Source organism: Micropterus dolomieu, linkage group LG20, assembly GCF_021292245.1.
Source record: "Micropterus dolomieu isolate WLL.071019.BEF.003 ecotype Adirondacks linkage group LG20, ASM2129224v1, whole genome shotgun sequence".
Classification (NCBI taxonomy): domain Eukaryota; kingdom Metazoa; phylum Chordata; class Actinopteri; order Centrarchiformes; family Centrarchidae; genus Micropterus; species Micropterus dolomieu.
Window position 1 is genome coordinate 5144541 of NC_060169.1, and position 18643 is coordinate 5163183.

The 18643-nt window shown below is 39.3% G+C and overlaps 1 long non-coding RNA gene across 2 annotated transcripts in view; it reads left to right on the forward strand.

Annotated features, from left to right (window-relative positions):
* The window catches only part of LOC123958528, a 102608-nt gene extending 93652 nt beyond the window's left edge, over positions 1-8956 (forward strand). Inside the window, exons 4-5 of one of the 2 annotated variants that reach the window (XR_006822093.1) lie at positions 6988-7073; positions 8835-8941. This is a non-coding gene — a long non-coding RNA (uncharacterized LOC123958528). Of the gene's footprint in view, positions 1-6987; positions 7074-8834 lie in introns of both variants that reach the window. The other variant, XR_006822095.1, reaches the window with a different exon arrangement.
* The last annotated feature ends 9687 nt before the right edge of the window (positions 8957-18643 follow it).

An 18643-nucleotide genomic window follows, 5' to 3' on the forward strand; every position in this document is an offset into this window, starting at 1 on the left:
CCTAGCCAGTCTCCAGACCTAAACCCAATAGAGAATCTTTGGAGGGAGCTCAAACTCCGTGTTTCTCAGCGACAGCCCAGAAACCTGACTGATCTAGAGAAGATCTGTGTGGAGGAGTGGGCCAAAATCCCTCCTGCAGTGTGTGCAAACCTGGTGAAAAACTACAGGAAACGTTTGACCTCTGTAATTGCAAACAAAGGCTACTGTACCAAATATTAACATTGATTTTCTCAGGTGTTCAAATACTTATTTGCAGCTGTATCATACAAATAAATAGTTAAAAAATCATACATTGTGATTTCTGGATTTTTTTTTTTTTTAGATTATGTATCTCACAGTGGACATGCATCTACGATGACAATTTCAGACCCCTCCATGATTTCTAAGTGGGAGAACTTGCAAAATAGCAGGGTGTTCAAATACTTATTTTCCTCACTGTATGTGTAATTAAGCATAAGATTACTTACCATTCAACACATTATGCTTAAATGAGTTTCAGCTGTGGACCTGTGGTCACTCGTCTGCCTTGAACATGTCCGCGCATGCAAGAGAGGGAAACTGTGGGCCGTCAACAAATTGTATTTTTCGTTAACAGAACTTAAAATTCAATAAATTTTTCATTAACTTGAAATGTTAAGTCATGATTGTATATTGACTCAATAGGCATAATTTGTGTGTCATCCAAGCTCAATAAAATAACAATTACAAGTAAAAAGTTTAACTGTATCTCAGAACTTGATTTTTTTTATTTCACAACAATCTATATATTTAAGTAATAACTAAAGGTCCCCTGAATTAGTTTTTAGAGCGATTTCCTCTTCTCCAATGAAACCAATTATTCCAGACAGCGCTGCTCAACAAGGAAAATAGAGGGAGGGAGGGAGTGTGTCCCCAGCTTCCCTTCTGGTGAATGAACCTATCTATTATTGGCCAATGTGATTCAGCCTAGCATTGAGATAGGGAAATGTTATTGTCCAAAGAAATTCATTCAGACTGCACAGAAGTGAGTGGCTCCTCTAATGCTTCATTTAAAATCATTGCACGCTCCTCTTCTGCTGCCAATGGACGCCAGCTGAATAGTTTCTGAAGTGCTGCCTCAGGGTGACTACCAGTGGATGGTCCCAGACCGCAGAGAGGCGTTTGACTGTGAGAACTCCTCCACTGGTTCATCTAAACTGTTGTAGTGCTCATCAAAAGTTTTGCCTCACTGCGGCTGGTCGGAGTTAATGAATTCAGCTTGTTACCCGCTCTGAATGCAGAAAGGCTCGTCCACTTTGCCTGTATAGTCACACTACCATGCTGCTGTACTGGTTACACTGCAAAATAGGGAGCTGTATTGATAGAGCCTCTGTCTCTAGATCTGCTTACGTGTCTAATTTGTACCACATATGTACGATTTCTATGTCTTACACTAAAACTGATGTGTGTGTGTATATATATATATATATATAATTTAATAGCACTATTACTACTACTATTAGGCTACTATTACTACAACTACTACTTTGTAGCTGTGTTTAGTAAAGCAACTATTAGATTTGGTTCTGCATCAAATATTATATTTTCAAAAACCTAAAATATTGTAACTGTATCAGAAAACCTGAAATGGCATTTTGAGTTATTGCTGGCATCTCCACACCTAACCCCATGAATCAATACCCCTGACATTTGGTGGACACAGCTGATTAGCTAGCTAGTGATGTTTTTTTTTTTCTGTACACCAGCAGAGATTGAGACTTGATTCCAAATCCTCAGAGCCATTTGTTGGGTTAAGACATCAGTTTAACTTAAAACCTAGTAGTTGTGTTGTACTGTAGTCATCCTTAGGCAGGCAGTCAGAGCGGAGGCTGCTCCTCTGCTAATGTGCTCCTTATTGGGAAACTTTAGCCCTTAGAGAGAGAGAGCGATAAAAGACTGAGCTGAACTGGGTCACACATGATGTTGATGGAGGGAGCAGAAGAGAGGTGTAGAAAGCGTTGAGAGGACAGCAACCCAGAGTATTTGTGGTGAAGTCCTCAGGGAGCAGGCTGCCTGTCACTTTCTGCATCACACAAATGATTCAGCCACCAAACGTGCTTACCTCTTCATATCCATGTTTAACACAGGGATGGATTGTGTGCGCGTGCTGTTGCTGTGAAAATGGACCACAGGGGCCGCAGGATAAGGGGGAGATAAGTTAAGGTGCAAGGAAAGCATCTGATGAAGGTTTGTGTGTGGGTTTGTGCACAGATGTAGTTCTTTTATGTTTGTGTGTGTGTGCAAGCGTGTACTAGTAAGCGTATAGGGAGGGGAAGGAGCTGGCAGCGACACTGATGTGATCTGACATGGCTGAGGCTTGTAAAGGACGCTTTGGGCCTCTGTGGTTTCCAGTGCAAACCAGCCAGGAAGATCCAACCCCCCTTCCTTGTCTTTTCCTCCCTTTATCCCCCTTTCCGTCCTCTCTTCCTATCCCTCACAGCATCCCTCTGTCCAGCTCGATCCTCTTCCCCTCTGTTTGTTTAGGCATTTTGCCTTTCAGCCGTCTTGCAGGATCATTTCATGGTTCTTTAGAACGGGTGTCTTCATCGGGCCAGGCATCTGTGTGTTTTTCTGTCTAATTCTCTGTCCTTCTCTTTCATATCTACCACTGACTTTTTACTGTATGTCTCTTGCCATTGCAGTGATCATCCTCTGTCAGCTAGTGTGAGTGCTGTGGGGTCATGAGAAGGTGCAGGCCTGGCCTCTTTATCTGTCAGTCGCATCACTGTGACTAAATCCGCTGAGGGTAAAGGCAAACCAAGGATATTCACCATCGCATAGTAAAACACCCACATAGAAACACAACAAAGTCTCTTTAACATTTTAACCTTTGGTATGTAACATTGTAGCTCCTCTATAAAACACTCTAGTGGGGATTTGCTGTAAAGGGGCATTCCACAGATTTTTCACATCAAAATCAATATACCAGTTATGGAGAGTACTACACAGCCTGTATAAATTGTTGTGTAATGTTTACTGCGACTCTGGAGATGCTTTGTCAAGTTAGAGAAAATAACCCAGGTGGTGCTCATGCTGTGTTCATGTCATAGATGGTAGAGATGGGAAAGATTCCCCTGTTAACTCACAGCATCAAGACAGTTTTATGATTACAGAGTTGGTTGTGTGAGGTTTAAATCTTGTGTGTTGACACATATCCATTAAATTTGGGTGTGATTACGTTGGGCAGTGATTTTTGGGTGATGTAAGGCATCCATGTTTGTTTAGTTTTCAAGCACTTCTGCATTATTAAGTGCCAAGTCGGATATATGGGAGCTTTCGGATAAGTTACACACTGTACTTTGATGATGACGTAAACGCAATTTCCAAGCAGCAAACCATAAAAACAGGAACTCTGATATTACATGAATGCGGCATTAGCCCTGAAGAGTACAAATAAGAATAACTGCAGCTTGATGTGGGTGTTTACCAGGCACTGAGGGTCTAACAAAAGACAATATAAGTAATATTATAATATAATAATATTTATATTATAAATTATATGTCCCTCAAGTTCATGTAACTGCAATGCTAAGTTGTTGGAGTATCACTTTACGTGGCCTTCTATCCCTTTACATGTTTAAAATGAACATGCAGGATCGAGTTTCGCTCAACATACAATACAAGCTGGTCGATACACACACCACATCCAAATATTTGGAGAACTGACCAGTCTATGCGTGATAACGTTTCACATTTTAATACATCAAAAACATCAACTCAACGATATTCATCTTTGCAGCAGCTGGTAGAAAAATTATTTATACAAATCTTAATTATCCATCCGTCCATGTTTTAACTCTTTGACATTGCTTTTGACTAAATGGAAAGTGAAATAGATTTGTTCAAAAAAATGCATTTGATTTAATTTATTTCATGCCTCAGGCGAAAAAAGCTGCAAACCTTGAACATGTATTTCAACCTTCTGCATTCTCTAAATATTCAGTATTTCACCACAGCTGCGTGTTTTAGACTTTGAGAATAGATGCTGCCGCTTCATAGCCTTCAGCACATCTCTTCAGCCCAGTCCTACTCAATCCTTTGCCCTTTGTTGTCATCACAAGGATAAACACATCCTCCGTGTTTTTCTTTTCCATCTCTTATCTGTGTTCTGCTCTGTCTGTGAATGAATGTTTGGCTCTGGGTTGGCGTGAATACTCTGCAGAAAACAAGATTAGCACAGAGCGGAGAGTGGGCAGCGTGGAGCGGCTGCCTTCCTGACCCTCCATGCTGTCAGAGGCAGACCGGGCACACTCACTAAGCTCTTTAAGGGATTGCTTACTGATAAAGAGCACACCTTCTAATCTGATCCCCAGATTGCCACTGTCAGAATCAGTAAAGGTGCATTTAAAGAAAGAAGGCACCACTGGCTCGCTCAACAGCAAGCAAGTTATTACTTTTGGTTGAATGAATAGTCAAGGACAATGTCATTAGGATTTGAATGTAAATGATACAAGGTTTTATTTTAAATGCAGCGTTTCTGCTAATCAAGTTCATAATCCAATTAAAATTTTCATAATCTTGTTTTGATGTTTTGCAAATTAAAGAAAGTAACTGTGTCTTGTACTGGTGGGAGGGTCAAACATTTGGAGCTTTCAGATAAATACCATCACATTTAATATTTTAGAATAATAAAATTTGTATTAGTATACCGGTTAATAATTTCTTAGCGTTCACTGTCACAATACTTTAGACTTGATAGTTTGTTATTGCGTGGGAGACACCAGCTAAGGCTTGGTTGGTTAGAATGATTCGATTTAAAGTTGAAAACCTGAAAGAAAAGTAATGTTTGCATCTATCACACCAAATATAGCTGTCCTTTCGAAAGTTTCAAATATAAAGGACTTTAGTAGATTTAGTAGTGTGTTTCAAATAATGCGTAACCTTTTTTTAAATCCAAGTAAAGACAAGAAACTTGTAGCAGTTAAGATTCCATCATAACGCTGGTAAGTCTTTTCATCTTTAGTTTTGTGAATAATTGTTTTGCACATCTTGCTTTTTATTCTGCACCTCACAAGAAGGTTTTTTTATTTTTTTTTTTTAGTTCTTCCATTAAACCATAACTATCTATCACATATTCATGAGACACCAACATTATCATGTCTTCAGAAAAGGAGTTGAATGATGAGGTTTCTTGTACACTAAATACAGCTTCCTCTGGAGTGCACCGGTATAAAAAGAGTGGAGAAAACATCCCCATTTAAACAGAGTAACCTTTACACACAGTCTCTCACACAGCGTGAAAGCAAGGAGGCACATTCAAAATATCGTGGCCTTGGGCCTCGGTGCCTCTGTGTGGAGTCAGGTTCATCACAGCCAAATTGGCTCATATTGAGCTGTGGCGAGGACGCTGTGGACCTTTTCAGTTTTTGTTCTGGGGAATTTCCGCTAGCAGCCTCCATCAGTAGAGTTTGGCCAATTAGCTGATCCGAATAGTGATAGTGATGCTTGAATGCCAAGTGCTGCTGCGTGTGTGTGTGTGTGTGTGTGTGTGTGTGCTTGCGTGTTTCTTTCCATTTGAACAGATAGAACAACTTGTGCATACATTTCACATACACACAGAATTTTCATTCTGTCCATTGCGTTCATAAATCGTTAGCTGTACTGTGATCGGTATTCTAGTGTCTTGGCAGGTCTGCTGCTCTTGTTTTATTCACCAGCTTGTGGTATAGTTGGCCTATTAGAAACATCCCTGCCAACCTCTGCCAAATTAGAGCCTTTAATTGCTGTTCCATTTTGTGGTTTGGAGTCGGTGGGTTTCCTCTTCCCAAGATGTTTGGCTTTGAACATTTAAAAGTCCTGCTTTCAAACTTTAAGTTTTTTTTTTAACAACATTTAATAAAATTCCACTTGTAACCCTTGAGTTTCCATCAAAACCTCGAGGCAGGAAATGAGGCCTTAGACTTGATTTCCTCTCTCCTTAACATACATGCTTACATTAGGACTCTTATTTGTTGTTTATAGTGGTGGTGTTAATTTCCTGTTTGCCTTTGAGGGTCCTTACTGGAGAGTTGTGCCTCACCCACAATGTGTCTGTTGTTCCTCACGATCATTCACAGCGTGAAAGGATCATGTTTTTCCTTGCTAAAACAGGTGTGTGAGTACTTCGCATTTAGCTTGAATTGGCCTGTTTTAGGTTTTATTGGCTTTACATCACCGTGCAAACAGCATTACCTATCAAATGGAAGCTGTGAGTAAGTGGGGCTAAGCTGGGTGGGCAGCACTTGGCAGCACATTTCAGCCTTGGCACCCTGCAGGCAGAAACAGGCCGTAAACGCAAAGGGTGGCTCCCCCAATGATTTCAACTGGTTGAGGGCCAAACACACTTCCCTATTTACTGATACAGTTTCTCAAGTTTGCCTCCTTGCTGTCAAATGATGGATTAAATTTTGACTTTTAACATCTTGTCTTCGCCGCATCTTTTCCTTCCGGCTGGATGATGGTTAAAAAAAAATTATGCCACAATAGCTGTTAAATGTGCTATTCTGCAACATCAGGCATTCCTCATAATTATTTTGCAGGTCTTTTTATGTGTTTCAGTTGTTTTATGACTTGCTCGTACCTAAATCATTAAAAGCATTAGAGGTTTAACAGAGGCATGGAAACATGATTCGGTAAAAATGTCTTTCAGCCGTCTCAGTTATGAGTGAATTTTTTTCATTAAAACATCTTGTAATATGACAGTAAAATTAATGGATATTACAGATTCAAAATCTAAAGGACATTTGGAGATCATTCCCTTATAAAAGGGAAAGTATTGCTTTTGTGTATCTGCCCATTACTAACGTGTACTTTTCTTTACTCCTTTTCTTTGCTCCTGCTCCCGTTCGTCCTTCCTGCGTGATGCTGTGACCTTCTTCTCACAGGTAAGAATTGCTGTTGTTTGTTTGCTTGTTTTCTTGTCCCATGTTGTTTCCTCAGCAGCGGACTGGTTTTAGATTCAGCTGAGTGTGAGTTTCTGTCAAACACTAGGTCTCTCAACAGAAACCCACATATGCATGCCAGATGGAGGTTTGAGCAGAGTAAGAGGGTGCTGTGAGATGAATCTTAAAATTTGTGTGAGTACTGTATGTGCATACACTTTGACGCACCCATCTGTGCAACTGTGTGCATCAGCATGTGTTGGAGCATTCATTAGAGCACATTCATTGGAGCATTTTGGTGTATTGTACCCAGCCAGAGGCGTCTGTTAGGGTGGAAGTAGCACTTCGTAGAAATTTAGCTTGAAGTGCAGTACAAAATGTTTTAGTACAGATATTAAAAAAAAGCTCTAAAATGAAAGTTTGTATATTGTGTATACAGATTATGTAAAGATGGTGTGAAAAATGGTGTTGATTGGAAAACGCTTGTTGGTGTTTGCCACATAACAGGGTTAGCTGACAATTAAGGCAAGTTAAGCATCTTCAGGTTTAGGAAATGAAATCTTTTTTTCTCCCCTCGTTGACTTTCCCGACTTTTGCACCTTTACTTTCTACTGTGCTTTTATAATGGCAGCTAACTTCTAACAGCCTCCTATTTGCTTGGTTATAATCAGTACTACATCATTTATCTGTGCCTTCTAAAACCCTCCCCAATTAGAGTATATTACAAAACGGTTGATATTAGTATTTTGTGATCTGATACTGCTATGATTAAGGTTTGGTTACTTTTAGGCACAAAACCAACTTGGTTAGGGAAACATCATGATAATGGTTAAAAGAAACTAACATTAACTTTTGGTAGAACACGTGAAGCAAAGTTAAGTCGCTGGCTTTGACAACTGAGCATCCACTCCAACCTCTTCACTAGCAAGATTTTTTTTTTATTTGTTGAAACATCACACTAGTTTTTCCTTTGCTGAAATGAACTAATTCTGAAGTTTGCCAGTACTGTAAGTTTTTGGTGCATGTGACATAATTTTTGGTGTTTATTTTATAGTCACAGCTATGTGTAAACTACAAAAATAGAGTGCATAATTTTAGCAAAATTATGACAGTTAAACTAAACTAAGTATAGGAATGAAAAGTGGAGAGTTGGATTATGCTGCAGGACTCACAAGTTTGTATGGACAATTTGATACTTTTTTCCAAAAGTGGATCCCCATAGTGAGAGGGAAAAACTCTCATCATTGAGAAACATTGTAAATGAAATTAATCCAAGCTGGCCATTGCTGCTATTCCCTGCGAAGAAAACTATCAACTTTTTACAGGCACCTTTTAAGCCTACAGGGGATAAGTGTTTGATATTGGAAAGATTTTAGGGGGCAGAGTATCACTTCAAATTTTACTGCCCTTTAAAACGGCACAGCTTACATTACGTTTTGGTGTAGTTCACTGCCGTGAGTTTTACATCTGCAACACTCAAATCTAATGCTTTTGTTGAGTTTGAGAAATGGATTAAAACATTAATTGTAGACTGATATGCCAGTCTTCCAGATCGTTTTTGAATCCTCAGTGTTGAAAATGGCTGCCATGGAAATAATTACAATTGTCCAGTTTCTTAAATGACAATAAAAATTTCTTCAGCGCTTACAAATTACTACAAATAATTAAAACTGTATGCTGAGCTTTAAAGAACAGAAAGGTGAGATTATGCACACACGTATTGCACTTTCACATGTCTTGTAATAGAGCAAAGTAGAAGATCATGTTCTTATTTCTGCCATGTGGAGGAACGACACCACATGCAAATAGTGACTGTTCTGTAGCCTCCAATGAATAATGCATCAGCGCAAACAATCACCTCGATAAACCCCCACAAAATATCCAGCACTGTGGTAAAAAAACATTAGCATTTTTTATCTCTGCAGTCCACTAATTTGTGATCTCTGCTCTCTTTAGCTCATGCTGTTGGTCTGCCAGTTTCCTTCAGCTGCCCCAACCTCAATATGTTTAAATAAATATTTTGATATATTTTGTTATTTTTATTTACTATGTGCAGGCTGTTTTATCTGGCAGTTGTAATGCTTTTTGTTTGCATGCATCAATAAACATTCTATAATAATGCTCTGTTGAATATACTGTATCTGAACTGTATGACTGGGCTGAACGCTTGTTTAATATCTTTGGAAACCTTAGTTTCCTGGTCGTCTGCTATTTTGTGCTTCATATTCCTCATTCCTGCATCCAAACCGCCGCACTAATGAGCCATTAGTTGTGTAAATGTACTCTAGAAAGTTTTGTTGGAGATGGCTCGGTGTGGATATATGGACTCGATAATGAGCTGTTTATTCTCATGTGGATACACAGCTCAGGGAGAAATATGTGAGAGCAAAAGAGAGTATTTTTTAAACATGTAAGTACATGCTGGGTGTCAGATCAAATGAGCGTGTGGTCTCATTCAACAGATGAGCAGTAGGTCAAACTGCTATAAAGATGTTTTTTAAACATGTAGTACATGCTGGGTGTCAGATCAAACTGACCGTGTGGTCTGATTCAACAGATGAGCAGTAGGTCAAACTGCTTAAACAGTTCATGATAGCTCTGGTAGAAAGGTATCGGAACACACAGCGCGTCGCAGTTTGTTGCGTATGGGGCTGACCAATCAGGGTGCCCATGCTGACCCCTGTCCACTGCCGAAAGCTCCTATAAATGGACATGACCATCGGAACTGGTCCATGGAGCAATGGAAGAATGTGGCTTGGTCTAATGGATCACGTTTTCTTTCACATCACATGGATGGCCGTGTGTGTGTGTGTGTGTGTGTGTGTGTGTGTGTGTGTGTGTCGCTTACCTGGGGAACACATGGCACTAGGATGCACTCAAGGAAAAAGGCAAGCTGGCAGATGCAGCATGATGCTTTGGGCAACATTCTGCTGGGAAGCCTTGGGTCCTGCCACAGCACACCTTCAGTGTCTCGACAGGTCAGGGCTGTTTTGGAAGCAGAAGGGGGACATACACAATATTAAGCAGGTGGTCATAATGTTATGGCTGATCGTTGTATTCCCACTTAACACTGTAAAAATCTGAAAACTAATGCCCGGGTTTTCTTAAAGGGACGTGTGCAGATGATATTGACATTGTGTATTGTACACATGTTTTGCATAAAACTAAATCTGAGTGTCACCTTCACAGAAAATCTACAAATCCAGTTCTCCTATTTGTGATATCCTTTTATTTTTACTGTGTGTTGAGTAGGGCTGCAGCTAACAATGATTTTAGTACTCAAAGCTTCTACAGATTATTTCAGCGCCATCATAGTCACGTCGCGTCCACACAGCATAAGCGCGATGTGTGACAGTAATAAATGTCCATGCAAAATAGTGTGCTTTATAGTTGAGTTGTTAAATGAAAAGAATTCGATGCATTTTAGTAATCAATTTAATCGATTTAATTGAGCCCCAGTGTTGAGTCTTAATAGTGGATTTGCAGCCAAAATAAACACATTCATCAAACCAGGACATGTGCAGACAGCCATTTCTCTGTCCTGTATTCTGCATCTCTCTCGATTCTTTGCTTCCCTTCCAGTCTTTTTTGGTGTTCTGATCTACATCTCTATTTCTGTTCCCTCCTTTTCTTTCACTGTTTCTCAAAACCATATCTGCCCTTATCTGTCTCCCTTTTCTGTCCTATTTCGTCACTGAGAAAAAAGAAGTAAGTGGTTTTGTGTCAAAGCAGTTGGGGGGTAATTGCTATTTAGGCCTCAGGGCTTACATTACAACGGCTGGTTTATTGCAGCCCTGTTATGCCATTTTTTAATCTTACCCATATTGATTATTCTTTCTCCACTAAGGAATGGAGTCTGATGTAGTTGAATGTCACTTGGTGGGGGCTGGTGTTTTGGATATTTAGGCCAGGCACCGGCTTCTCAGCAGGATGTAAAATGAACACTGGAAAGCATAAAGGAGGTCAGATCAGCTAATATTGACTCTTGAACATTAAATATATCATTTGGAGCATTTTCTAACGTCAGCTGCACTATGAGGTTCTAATTTATGCTGTCAGACATTAGCTGTCCTCTCCTTCACCCTCATTCATTCATAAAATATTCACCACTGTCTCCTTTGTAAAGTAACCGGGGCTCAAACAGTCTATGACAGTCAATGTTTGAAAATGTTAACATACAAGAAGCATACAAGTCGTCACTGTAATAATTACCGTCTGGGGAAAAAAACATGTCCAGCATATAATGTGTTCACACGGTTCACATGTAATCCCACCTTGAGCTAATAAGTATTAAATGAGCTATTAATGTCTGATTAGTGGTGGTTAATTATGAAGGCTGCAAAGTGAATGAGAAGATGGTTTATTGTGTTTCTGCTTAACTTTCTCTCCTTGTCTGATGTCTTCTGATAAAGCTAAAGTAGGGCTTTAGATCCACACACACACACACACACACACACACACACACACACACACACACACACACACACACACACACACACACACACACACACCTCGGAGCTGTGGCTGGGCTGACTTCTCCCTGGTTTCCTTATCTGTCACCCCAGTTTACTGCACAGAGACTGTTGTTTGGGTGCTGCTGTCTCTTCTGTCTAGCTTTTACCCTATGTCTGACTCTGTGTGTGTGCGCGCGCGTGTATGTGTGTGTGTAGTGTGTGTACTTTTTATGATTTTGTTCACGCTACACAGGTTGTGGTGTTTTTTCTGTGGTGAAGTAGAGATCTGCATGTGTGTGCATGCTTGCTCTTGTTCTCTGGTCTTTGTGAAGACCAATTTGAGTTTTCAACCTTAAGAAGTAAGGATATTGTTGGAACGTGAAGACATTTTGCGAGCTCTTCAAAGGACCATTTGAAGAATAACTCTTTAGGATTTTGAGGGATAACTAGTTTTAGGATTAAGTTAAGAATTGGGTTTAGGTCGAGGTTAGAGTTTAGGTTTGGCATGTAGTTGTAATGGTTTAGGTTAAGAATCGAGGATAGGGAACGCACCATGTAAATGATCCTCTCAAGTGTGTATGTGTGCACATAATCTTGACTGTAACAAGTAATTTTGTTTGTAGAAATAAAATAATCTCTTCATACTTCTTTAATCTACAAGTCATTTTCATCCAGAGATCTGCCTTATTCAGTCTTTATATTCAAGTGTAAAGATAGTTCTGGGTGGGCCAAGACTTGGGACCTTGTATCCCGTCATCCCACCACTGTCGTTATCTAATAATTTAATATATAATATAAATTGCCCCAAATCATCATTCTAAAAAAGTGGAAAAATTGTAACACTAGAGAACAAGTGAAATTACACAATCAGTCTCAAGGGCATCACTTTGTGCTGAAAAGTGGTGGGGACATTTTAGGGCTCAGATTAGGGGTGCAGTGAAACACTTTCTCCCAAGTTGTGACGATGCAGAAAATGACCTCATGAGAACAAAACAAAAGAATATTAGAATAAATACTCACTACTTTGATATATTATTTGGGGGGTCTGCGGGTCCTCCCCCAGAAGATTTTCAGCATTAAACACTTAATTTCCTGCATTCTGGAGCCATTTTTTGGACCAATTTATAGTTGAAATGTCCTTTGTATATAAAAAGGGAAACACACAATTCAGGTGAAAGGTGAAAATATAAAAATATAATATAGTAATCAGCAATTTGTTTTGTTTTTTTTAGCTTAAGTTACTTTCTTGGACACTGCACATTCATTTCTTAAATATTTACATTGCATTGCATGTTTCCTATTATGCTAATAAATCTTTCTCAAAGCATTTTCATTTTCATCAATTTGTCATAACTATTTACTTTTAAAAAAGTGATGGGGATAAAATCAGCCATTTCAAAAAGGGGTGGGGACAAAATCAACCATTTTAAAAAGTAGTGGAGACATGTCCCCAGTATCCCCAGTGTAAATGACACCTATGATCAGTCTGTTTTGTGTCCAAGGATAATTCCAGTTTGGGTTCAAACTTGTGTTTCAATTTTGTAGTTCTTTGGCCATTTTGAAGTTGCTGGGATCTGGAAATAAGGCGACAATGGAGGCAAATAGTAATATGATTAACCAAACTGTCTGTCGTAAATATCCATCACAGTTTAAATGGCAACTTGCTGCTTCAAGCGTGCCCTGCTGTATGAGAGATTATCTCTGACGTTTCAGATTCACTCACTTTCTGTTTTACCTCCAGAAAAAAAAAATGGTTTAGATAATCTTGCTGAACTTTCTCTCTGATTGTATGACTGTTGGTGTATCTTGCTCCTTGTGCATACCTAACTTAAAATAAACGTAAAAATAAGACCTATGTTGTAATAAACTCCAATTTCTCTTTTCACAAGGAATATAGCATGAACTTGAGACTAAATGACTGGTTGAAATGGATGTTATTTGCCGCTTGCGTGTTTGACATCCTGCTCCCTCTGAACAGACAGCACTCAGCTCACAGCGATGACCTGTGTAGGTGACATGTGACAGGAAAGTGACAGGACCCCCACCACCCACCCCCACTGCCCCAGAGACCCATTTAAATCCCACACACATACACGCACACATTTAAACACACCCGTGCCACAGCTGGAGCTGGGCAAGGACAGAAACACACTGAGCTCAACACCCCCCTCCTCACATCAGTTGGCTCTCCTTATTTTTCTCACCCATGTACCTCAGCCCCATTCCATGTTTCATAAGTAAACAGGACTCATTTTTCCTCCTCCAGCTCATTCTCCTTCCAAATTGCGTTGAATATGTAGTACGTGTGTTGTCGTTTTTATTTGTGAGTGTTTGTCCTGACACTGTGCTGTGTGTGCTTTCTTACACAGTGTCACATGAGCCATGCCAGAGCCCTGCTGGGCTTCATGAACTCGGCTCCCTTCCCCATGCGATTACAACACTGCCACTGTTCATTATCGTAAATAACTTTGTGTGTGTGTGGGGCTCAACTTGTAGATCCCGTGCTGTCACGGTGGAAATGTCAGGCCGTTGCTCCAGTTAGCCCAGCTCTTGTCAGTGAGAGCCCACTTGTTCTGCTCTGCTAACTCTGCTAATGAAAACAATCAGGAAATGAAGGGACTGTGTGTGTGTGTGTGTGTAAATTGTTGTATGTGTAATTCATTGTGTGTGTGTTTTTAGTTTAATTTCTTTTGCTTTGCATAAATATTGAAATATATGGATAATATTGGCTGGATGAAGACTCTGAAAATGGATTACTGTCAGCAGATTGTATTTGAATAAACACACCGCAATTTTGTGCTCCATTTTAAACCATAGAATCTATAAAGTATTATTTCATAAATAATATATCAAGTTGAGTTTCCTCAATTTAGATTAAACCCTCTGAACACTGAAGAAAATAGTGTAGCAAGTTCTAGTTGTTTCAATTTCTAGTTTACTTAAAATTTAAACTATAAACCATTCAGGGACCCAAGACTGCACAGTCATCTTAATTTGTTATCTTATAATATAAATCTTAAGAAGTATTTATTCTGCATCTGGATCCATGCATTTAAAGCTGATGTCTGTTAAAGTCAAGCCCTTGACAAATGAGTTCCTACGATGCTGACAAAGCCTGTCACCGCCAGGTAAATCTCTGTATTTTGCAGTATACCAGAGTTTTTAAATCTGGTGTCTGTGGTGACATTTGTTAAAGATAGTTTTACGTTATTTTACATTATTTTTGCTAGCAAATAAACTTCTACCTTCCTCTGAGCTTTGAAACAAATCTTTATTTAACTTTAATTGTCAATCACCAGAATTTTCAGCAGGGGCTGATGGGTAGAGTGTGAGCACTTAGATTGTAGCTTGACCATCTGACTGTACAGTGTGAATGTACAACTTGGTGTCCAGGGGAAGGATTAAAGTCAAAAAAGAAAGTGATTGTCTGCAAGGACAAACGCACAAAAGCAACAATCATGCTGATAGGCTGATGGGGGGCCATTATTTTTCAAGAATACCTAAGTCTTTGTTGAAAATTTCAGGGGTCATCCCAAATAGTCAAAGATTCGATGAACGCCTGATCTCACAGTCAAATCTTTGCAGAGCTGTTACAAAAGGAGGATCATACCATTTTTTGGGGGGTAAATCTAAGAATTTAGAAGCTTTTAATAAATCTTTGTGAAGTGTGTGAATAAATCCCAAATTGTAACCTTAACCCTTCAGTTTTGGGCGTCTGTGTGAATGTGTTGCCAGTGTGTGTGTGGGGTAGAAGAAGCAGAGAGACCGAAGACCAGCAGCACCGGTGATGTGTGGATTATGCCACATATCCAGTGACCTAGAGTTAGTTATGACCATTTTAGTATATTGCTTTGGCACCACCTGTAGGTGCGGAGCCACTTACCAAAATTGAGAATTGCTTGGATTAGACGTACGCATGTCATCTTAATTTGGTTCGAATTGCACGATAACACTCATTAGGTTTATCAAATAAGCCTATAAGAATGTCAAACAATCATATAGACCATGCCTCCGATTATATACATATACATGCCTCCGATGGACCCCTCAGGTTGTAATTCATCGTCTCACTGACACGTGAAGCAACACGCGCCCACTAAAGCACCCCCTTGCATTTTCTTTAACGCAGTGCTGTTTTTAGTCTGACCATGTGCTCAGACCAGTGCTGATAATTTACTACTTCAGCATCTAGTTCATAATCTCTGTTGACATTATTCTCTTTCCATAGCTACAGAGCTCACAGCAAACACCCACCATCTCACCCACACACATGTTTATTATTCTTAAAAGAAATACTGTATAAACACACAGCAGAGCAGGCAGTGGGTGTCCTAGTTATTACTGTCAATACCGCCCATTTACAGCCAAACCGGCTCTATTATTAGACTGCACTGTACTGTCATCAGGTATCTTCAAAGATTGCTACAAAAATCACATGTGTTTTTTTTCCTGCTCTGTGAAGTGCTGTGTTGTGATTTGCGAGGGTCTAGTACTTGTTTACTATCACAGATGATAATAGGAAAATATTGGAATTTTCCCTTGTTATGTTATGCTTTGTTCTGTATGTTTTTCTTTCCATTTTCTAAATGACAGATTGACATATGAAGCTAGCGGGGTGGAGTTACTGTATTTTCCTATATGTGTCAGTTTATGTGTTTTTTGACGTTAGGATATGGGTGTATTTTTCAATCAGCAATCCAGCCTGGCTTTTCACTCATCACCAGTTACAACAATGTCAGTAGTTTATAACAAGATGGAATACATGTGGCCTGCAGTTAATGATTACAATGAGGTAAATATGTACAATAAAAATGGAATTATAGTTTCAGAATCCTAATTGGTGTGATCTACAGTATGCTATGAATTTACCTCGTAAAGAATTCTGTCTGGCAGTAAAAGTGGTCTGAATAAGAAACATATAATCTACCTGAAATGATGCAGGCACTCCTTAACTGGCTGGATATTGCAAGGCATCCAGAATCTATAAGTAACATATAAAATTAGAAACAGTGTGTTTCCACTGCTAAGAACGTGTCCAGTCTGATCACTGCCTAACTTGGACAATGATGAAAAAAACTGGAACTGCAAAATGTATAATCGCGTTAAACTGTTTCAAATGTTTGGACCCTTAGCATCACGTAACTACACACACACACTCCAAAACCACTCTAAATCATAATCAAATATTAGTATTTACATAATTTAGGATTAATGTAACAGGATTAAGATTAACATACTAAACACATCCTCTCCTGGATTAAGTCAGTGCTCTTATAAAGTCTGTGTATCGTGTGTGTGTGTGTGTGTGCGTGCGCACGCTACGCTACTTCCATCTCTACTGTCTATTATTCCATCTCCTCCTCTGGCTACAGTATGAACTGAGGTGATCCTTTCACATTGAACTGGGATATGTAAGAGCACTCTATTTAGTGGGTTGCTGTTTCCTGTGTTTCTGATTCTGGTGATTTGTTTGGTTTGATTGTGGTAAGCAGCTACTGTGTTTGAGTTATCTCTGATATCTGAAGATTAAATTAAAGAGTAAATTACTGGATGATGACATTTTGCCACAACGTTTTGTACATACATTCATGGTCCACAGAGGACTTTTTTCAATTCCCTGACATTTCCCTGACATGATTCCCTTTCATCTCAACACTCTGTCTTCTAGATGGGGAGGGACAAAATTTGGTGCAGACATTGATAGATCCCAGACGATGTATCCTACTGACTTGATGGTCACGCCACCATGTGATTTTGAGTTAAATATCTTTAGAAGCAGTGTTTCCACTATATGCATTCTGAATCGCGACCGCCGCTACTAAAATCATTAAACTATGCCCTACAAATATTTTTACTCGCACACTGTGCGAGCACGCCAGCACTCAATGCTCGGTTCGCTTCCTCTCCTTCTATGCCGAACATACTTGACAGATGGTGTTATAAGAGCAGCGTAACTCTGAATCGATTGTCCAATGTTAAGAACATCAGGTACAAACTTAGACTGAACTGACGTAGCCTGCAGCTCTGTCCTGTACAGACTGATGAAATAATTTTTCAGTTTTCAGTCTGAAAAAGTGGTTTTGGAAAAGAGAGGATGGTGGTGACTGGAGGAGCTGAGGTTAGTAAAGCTAATTAGTGATGCAAACTGGTCCTTATAAGCAAAGACGTTTCTTTTTGGATTTTAATGTGCAAATAAAATGCACCTCAGAAGGGAGGAGGTTTCTCATGTTGCCTATTTTTTATATTAATGTCTACAGATAAATGTCAGAAGCTGTAAAATGAAGATACATCTAACACATATTAACAGGGTTTTCCTGCTATTTGTCCAGAGATATGGTTAAAATAATGGCCCAATATGATGTGAAATTACATATTTTTCACTGGAAAACAAAAAATTTTCTTGGATTTATATTCAGACAAAAATTTTGCTTCACCTCCGCTGCTACAACTCCATCCTAGGTTTGTGAAGTGTGACTATTTCTTCGGGGGGGGGGTGCTGTTTGTCCTGCCCCCACTGAAAAAAATCCTAGCGGAAACACTGACAAGTATTGCATGGTTTTCCATAAAATTTTATACACTCTTTTTGCAATCATTAGTTGGTTAATCGATTAGTCCCAGGAAATTAATCGGCAACTATTATGTCAATCGTTGCATCATAATGTAATGTTTTAAGCAACAAATCTAAACAGTCCCTTCTTCCAGCGTCTCAAATGCGAGCATACGGCTTTTCTTGGACTAATGTGAAAGTAAACTTGAATGTCTTTGGGTTTTACACTGTTGGTCGGACAAAAATAGCAATTGAAAGACATCACCTTGTGCTATAGGAAATTGTATGGGCATCACCATTTTAAGCACCAAACATTTAATCAAGAAAATTAATGATAATCATGTTTAGTTGCAACACTAGTACACACATTCAGTTCTGTTAGAAGACACTTCAGATTTTTTCTCTCTCTGTGATTATTTGTTTTCATCCAAGTATTATGGCTCACCAAATGAACTAATAAAGTTGACACGCCAGAGTTTGGTTAAACAACACCAAACATACAGTACCCAGTGCAAATGTGTCCAAAGGCCTTTAATTAGTCTTAGTTTGGGGAGTTAACTGTTAACAAATTTAGATTTTTGTAAAGATCTGTATGTAAATTCTTAAATTAACTGGTGATGGAAAAGAAGAAGAGAAAAGGCAAAACCTTCCCACTCATCTTTTTTTCTTTGGTTCTACAGCAGAATTAAAGTCGACAACTCGGCAGCTTTCACTAAGCCTGCTGGGAGTCAGGCTGATCTGACACTAGTCCACTAATTGGCCAT